This window comes from Budorcas taxicolor, chromosome 10, assembly GCF_023091745.1.
Source record: "Budorcas taxicolor isolate Tak-1 chromosome 10, Takin1.1, whole genome shotgun sequence".
Classification (NCBI taxonomy): domain Eukaryota; kingdom Metazoa; phylum Chordata; class Mammalia; order Artiodactyla; family Bovidae; genus Budorcas; species Budorcas taxicolor.
In genome coordinates this window covers 20,670,711-20,676,924 of record NC_068919.1, presented here as the reverse complement: position 1 = coordinate 20,676,924, position 6,214 = coordinate 20,670,711, and positions in this window count along the sequence as shown.

Genomic DNA, 6,214 nt, shown 5'->3' with positions numbered 1-6,214 from the left:
GTGGGTAGCCTTTCCCTTCTCCAGGGGATCTTCTCGACCCAGGGATTGAACCCCAGTCTCTCGCATTGGAGGCAGATTCTTTACCAGCTAAACCACAAGTCTTTAGCTGGACAGAAAATGTGGGGGCCAGCACTCCAGTGGTGGTCTTGTTGGAAGCAGAAAGAGACAGCATTTGAGAATGAACTTCGATGTGAAGCAAGGTCATGAAAGGAAAGGAAATTCTAAATTGGGGGTTCTCCAGTTTCACTCCATCTTAGTCTTCTTCATGCTGATCCTTTAGTAATATAGGTCGAGTCACCCATGGCTTCAAATTCAACCTCGTTTACAAGAGGTTTTGCTACTAGAGATTACAAAGACTGGAAAAGTAAGGCGGGAAAGAATTGTGTTATCATGGACACAGGCAAAATTAGGACTTTCAGGAAGGTATGCATGTGTGTCAAATTTGATAAAATCTCATTTTACATGTTTTTTATACTTTCATAAAGTGTGTACTACAGAGTACATGCACGTGTGTGTATGCGTGTGCACACAAACACACGCCCACTCTCAGGTACACACAGTGGGCAGGGTGGCCGGGCTGGCACAGCTGGGCCTAACCAATCCTGGCAGCAGATCACAGGTGGTTCCCGTTCCAGAGAGAGCCCGAGCTGCAGAGTCCAGTGAGGGGCGGTAGGCCAAGGGCTGACTCTGGGGACTTCCTGGAGGGCAAAATCAGAGGACCCCAGGTGTCCAGAGTGATGGGAGGGGGCATGCCATGCTGGGGCCTGGGGAGGTGAAGGAGGTGGCTGAAGGCCGAGTCCTGGAGGCAGAGAGGAGATCCTGACACACATCAGCACCTCACAGAGCAGGGAGGTCGAAAGTATTCCTTTACCACCTGTTTTTTCCCTTTTCTGGAACAGTTCTATGCCCCAGACCCTGGGAGACTGAGCGCGCTGGCTCTGACCTCATGAGTAGGTCCGTGACTGTTCTAGGGACCAGACACAGGAGGCTTATTACTGGGATTCTCAGCAGGAGGCATCTGGCTGGTGCCTAAGGCATGGCAGCTCGTGGGTCCTGCTTGGAGGTCCAGGTCTCCTGCGGTCTCGGTCCTCTGTCTTTGGGGCCTGCTCTTGGGGGTGGGGAGTGGGGAAGAACACGAGTAGAGAATCTTAATTCTTCTGTGTGTGCAACTGTTTCCCTTGCCCAGCTGGGGAGGGGCTGTACCTGTGTGGGGTAAGCTGACGTTCAGGGTAGAAGAGGCTTACCAGCCCTAACCTAACTCACCACTCTGGTGGGATTATAAGCTTGCCACATGCGGAAGCAGAAGGTCCTAAGAGGTTCCTCCTCCCACCGCCTGCTCCTCCCCTGTCCTGTGCCCCCTTCTCTTCTTCCTCCAGCATTCCAGGGACACAGCCTGCAGACTTCTCTGCTTTCTATAGTCCTTGAGCAGCTGGGGACAGCTGTTACAGGAATTGCTCCTCCCCTTCATGAGCAGAACCCACGGACTCATCTTTCCAGTGATAGGATTATACAGAAAAACTTTTGGCCAAGGACTTGGAGGCAGAGTTATGAGGGCAGTTCTGTGACAGGATCTGAGAAAGACGATTCTACCATCTGAACCTGAATGGAACCCTGGCCTGGGCACAAGCTGGTCTTGATCCCAGAGTTGTAAACTGAAAGCTGAAAAAATACTTACAGCAACTCTGCTTCATAGATAGAGAAATTAAGCTCCAGAGTGGGGAAGTAACTTGCTCAAGGTCACACAGCAAATCAAAGACAGACTTGCAAGCAGAATCCAGTCTCCTGCCTCCTGTCTTCGTGTCTTTAGATCTCAGCAAAATGTGATGTTTGAAAGCCAGGCTTTGAACAAAAGAAGGGGGACGTACAGGTGAGGAGGGACCCTGATGAAAGTTTAATGAAGGAGTCGAGGAAGCTCTCACTTTCTGCGGTGGAGGCGTTCTTTTTCCTCCTCCTCCCCTCTGAGGTCGGGCTAGGTGAAGGCCAGAAAGTGCCAGGTTCCTCTCATCCCGGGGGGTGGATAAGGAGTTGAGGGGAAGCAGCAGGCCTGGGTCAGGCATCACCTGCTACTCTGGTCTCTGCCGGAGTAGCAGCGGCTGCAGAAGCTCGTGGTGCCACCGCACAGAGAAGCTGCGATAAGAAGGAGGATTGATCTTTCTGCTGCTTCAAAGAGGATGGAAGCCGTCCCTGTCATGACTGTTGATCAAAGTCTCTGCAGAGGATGTTTTGCGTGTCCTCCCCTCCCCTGCTTCAGGCCGTTGGAGCAGAAGTCCCACTCCTTCTCGTCATGCTGAGGCCTTCCTCCAAGTCTCCCTGCAAACTAGAGAGAAGTCCTCCAGCTAGAATCCCGCAGCAGCTACCAGAAGCCAGGCGTCCAAATTCTCCGTTCAACCTTTTCTCCAGGCAGCTCAGCCCAAGGTCATGACCCAGTCTATGGAAACTGATACTAGCCTCATTGTACAGAGGACAAATTGAGGCATAGAGAGGTTAAGTGACTTGTCCAGAGCCACAGGCTAGTTAACCTTTGGGAAACCACAATTATTATGGAGTTACATGGCCCTTGTCCTCAGAAAGTCCTCTGTCTGATGGCAGAGGCATGTTCCTGCCTCTGGAGCCAGTTCACTTAGCATGTGTAGACTCCAGAAAGACTGTGAAAATAACCTCTGTGAAAAAGGAGGGATAAGCCTACTTCGAAAATGTCTTATTTCAGGCATCTGGAAACGTCCAGATTCTTTACTTTTACTTTGCCTCTTTTCCAGGACAGAACACAGATTTTTCCTTCCCCAGCCCCACCATCCCCCAGTCTATATCCAACTGCCTCTATCTGCAAATATGGGCCTTATGTGTGAAAATCCTTAAATGCTTATCTATTAAATACAGTGCCAATTCCAAATTCCTTAGCCTGGCCTTCAAGGTTCTGAAGAACTTTGAGAGCCATGTGGCCTGTGGTTAAGAACTAGCTTGCCGGCTCCTCAGACTCCTAGATTTTGACCCATGTATTATTTAGCAAGCAGTGTGTTGCTTAATTTCTAGTGTTTGGGGGATTTTCCAGATATTCTCATTTTTGTTTCTTTTCTTTTATTAAGTTCCAAGTGTTCTTCTGGTATCATTTCTTTCTTTCTTTCTTTTGGGAGAGGGCCTTACCATCTGGCTTGTGTTCCTCCACCAGGGACTGAACCTGGGTTGCTGCAGTGGAAGTGCTGAATTCTAGCCACTGGACTGCCAGGGAATTCCTTCATTTCTCTCTCTTAAAGAACTTCCTCTTACATTTCATTTAGAGCTGGCGTGCTGGCAATTAATCTTCTTGGTTTTCCTTCAACTAAAAATGTCTTACTTTGCCTTTAAAAAACATTTTCACTGAATACAGAATTCTGGGTTGACAGTTCTTTTGTTTCAGTACTTTAGAAATGGGGTTCCACTGTCTCTTGGTCTCCGTGTCTTCTGATAAGAAATCTGTAGTCATTTTAATTATGTTCCCTTCTGGTGGCTTATTCAGTAAACCGTCTGCCTGCAGTGCGGGAGACCTGGGTTCGATCCCTGGGTTGGGAAGATCTCCTGGAGAAGGAAATGGCAACCCACTCCAGTACTCTTGCCTGGGAAATTCCATGGATGGAGGAGCCTGGTAGACTACAGTCCATGGGATCGCAAAGAGTGGGACACGACTGAGCGACTTCACTTTCTTTTATGTGTAATGTATTGCTTTCCTCTGGCTTTTTCAAAAATATTTTCTTTTTCTTTGTTTTTTTTAGCAGTTTGATTAAGATGTATTTGAATCAGGTTTTCTTTGAATTTGTCTTTCTTTTGGGGTTTGCTGAGCTGTTTAAATCTATAAATTTATGTCTTTTCACCAAATTTGGAAAACGTTCAGTCATAATTTCGTCAATATTTTTCTGCACCAAGCCTTTGCTCAAATCTGTCTGAGACACCAAAGATAGGAATGTTAGAGATTTTGCTCTTATCCTATAAATCCCCAAAACTCTATTCATCTTTTTCCCAATTTTTTTCTGTTTTTCAGATTCAATAATTTCTACTAATCTATCTTCAAGTTCGCTGACTCTTTCCTCTTCATCTCCATTTTGCCATTGAGCTCATGGAGTGAATTTTTTATTTTGGTTAATGAATCTTCAGTTATAAAGTTTTCTTTTGGTCCTTTTTTATAGGTTTCATTTCCTTCCAAGAGTTTCTATCTTTCCATTCATTTCAAGATCATTCCTCCTCACTTCATGAACTATAGTTGTAACATATATGATATGTTTTATATGATATATGCTTTATATGATATATGCTATGTGATGTAACAGCCTTGGTGTGATAATTCCATCTTCTGGATCATCTTGAGGCCAACGTCTGCTAATTATCTTTTCCTTTGAGAGTAGCTGAGATTTTCCTAGTTCCTTGTATGTGGAGTTATTTGGGGGTGTTTTGAATGTGATATAATATTGTATAATCAATCCTATTTATTTTAGACCCCAAGTCCTGACCTGCCTTCTGCTTTGGGTCAGTTCTGTGAATGCACAGCTCAAGAGTGAGTCCAGGACTTTATACACAGTTTTAAGAGAGCTTCTTTTCCAGCTCTCCATGACTGACCTCACCCTCTATGGCTCCTAGAAGCCCTTTTCCTGATCCTAGGGCTGGAAACCTGGGCTTTTAGCCTCTTCATGTTGTCACACACTTCCCCTGACTGTGTTCACTTTCTGGGTAAAGCAAGATACGAGAGAGAAGAATTAACAGACTCTCCCCCATATTCCCCAGAAGGGCCCCTTTACTCAGTTTCTCCAGCTAGAGAGAAGGATTTCCTCTCAGAGTTTAAGGTCCTGCGCCACCAACACTGCAGGAGTATAACCTCAAGACCAGGGCTTTCCTCACATCTCTCTCTGGACAGTAAATGGGAAAAAGTGGAGATTCTGCAACCCCCATCCCACTTGGCATCCTGCAGGGTCCCTCTCCCCAATCCTCTGGTAAGAGAAAGAGGGTTTTCCTGGCGTTCTTTCTGTTTGTGCCACTGCACAATCTGGGGATCATGCTTTCTAGAGTCTAAGCTGGGAGATGGTGGAGGAAAAAATACTTAAGAAACTTATTTCCGTATTGGTCATTCTTTGAGTGTTTATTTCCCTCTCCAATCCACCTTCTATTATTTATTTTTCAGAGTCCTTAGGCAGTGTTGTATGTACCTTTTCCAGGGTTTTTATTTATAATCTATGGGAGTGGGAAAAAGAAGGATGCTTATTCTATCTTAGCTGTAACCAGAAGCCTGTAGACACGTAGTTTTACATTGAAAGGTATGGGAGACTCTAACGAATTTTGCAAAAGTACTGCAAAATTTAAAAGAATGTGAAAGTCACTGTATTTATAAATTTAATTTGTCAGACTCACAACAGCTTTACGAGTACCAGATACTTGTTCAATTAGACATTTAAGTTACTTAGGAAAATCAAATATATTAAATGTTCCTATGTAGTTGAAATTGTTTAAGCAAATTTAATTAAGTTGTAAATGGCACTGATTGTTTAAGAGTTTAGTTTTTCCAACTTGAGTTAATCAAACTTTAATTGAAGAAAAAGTGAAGGTCTTGTGCTGATTACATTACATTTATAAATAGAATAAGATCAGTAAGTGGAACTTAATCCTGAAGAAAAGCTTTGCTTTCAAATGTGTGTCCTTAGTAAATTGAATATTAATTTTTAAAAGGCAACTGTAAATAGTATTTTTGTGTGCACAACCTCCCCTCTTGGTTCGGTTCAGTTCAGTCACTCAGTCGTGTCCGACTCTTTGCAACCCCATGGACAGCAGCACACCAGCCCTCTGTCCATCAGCTCCTCCTGGAGCTTACTCAAACTCATGTCCATCAAGTTGGTGATGCCATCCAATAACCTCATCCTCTGTTGTCCACTTCTCCTCCCGCCTTCAATCTTTCCCAGCATCAAGGTCTTTTCCAAGGAGTCAGTTCTTAGCATCAGGTGGCCAAAGTATTGGAGTTTCAGCTTCAGCATCAGTCCTTCCAATGAATATTCAGGACTGATTTCCTTGAGAATGGACTGGTTGGATCTCCTTGCAGTCCAGGGGACTCTCAAGAGTCTTCTCCAACATCACAGTTCAAAAGCATCAATTCTTCGGCGCTCAGCTTTCTTTATAGTCCAACTCTCACATCCATACATGACACTGGAAAAACCATAGCCTTGACTAGATGGACCTTTGTTGGCAAAGTAATGTCTCTGCT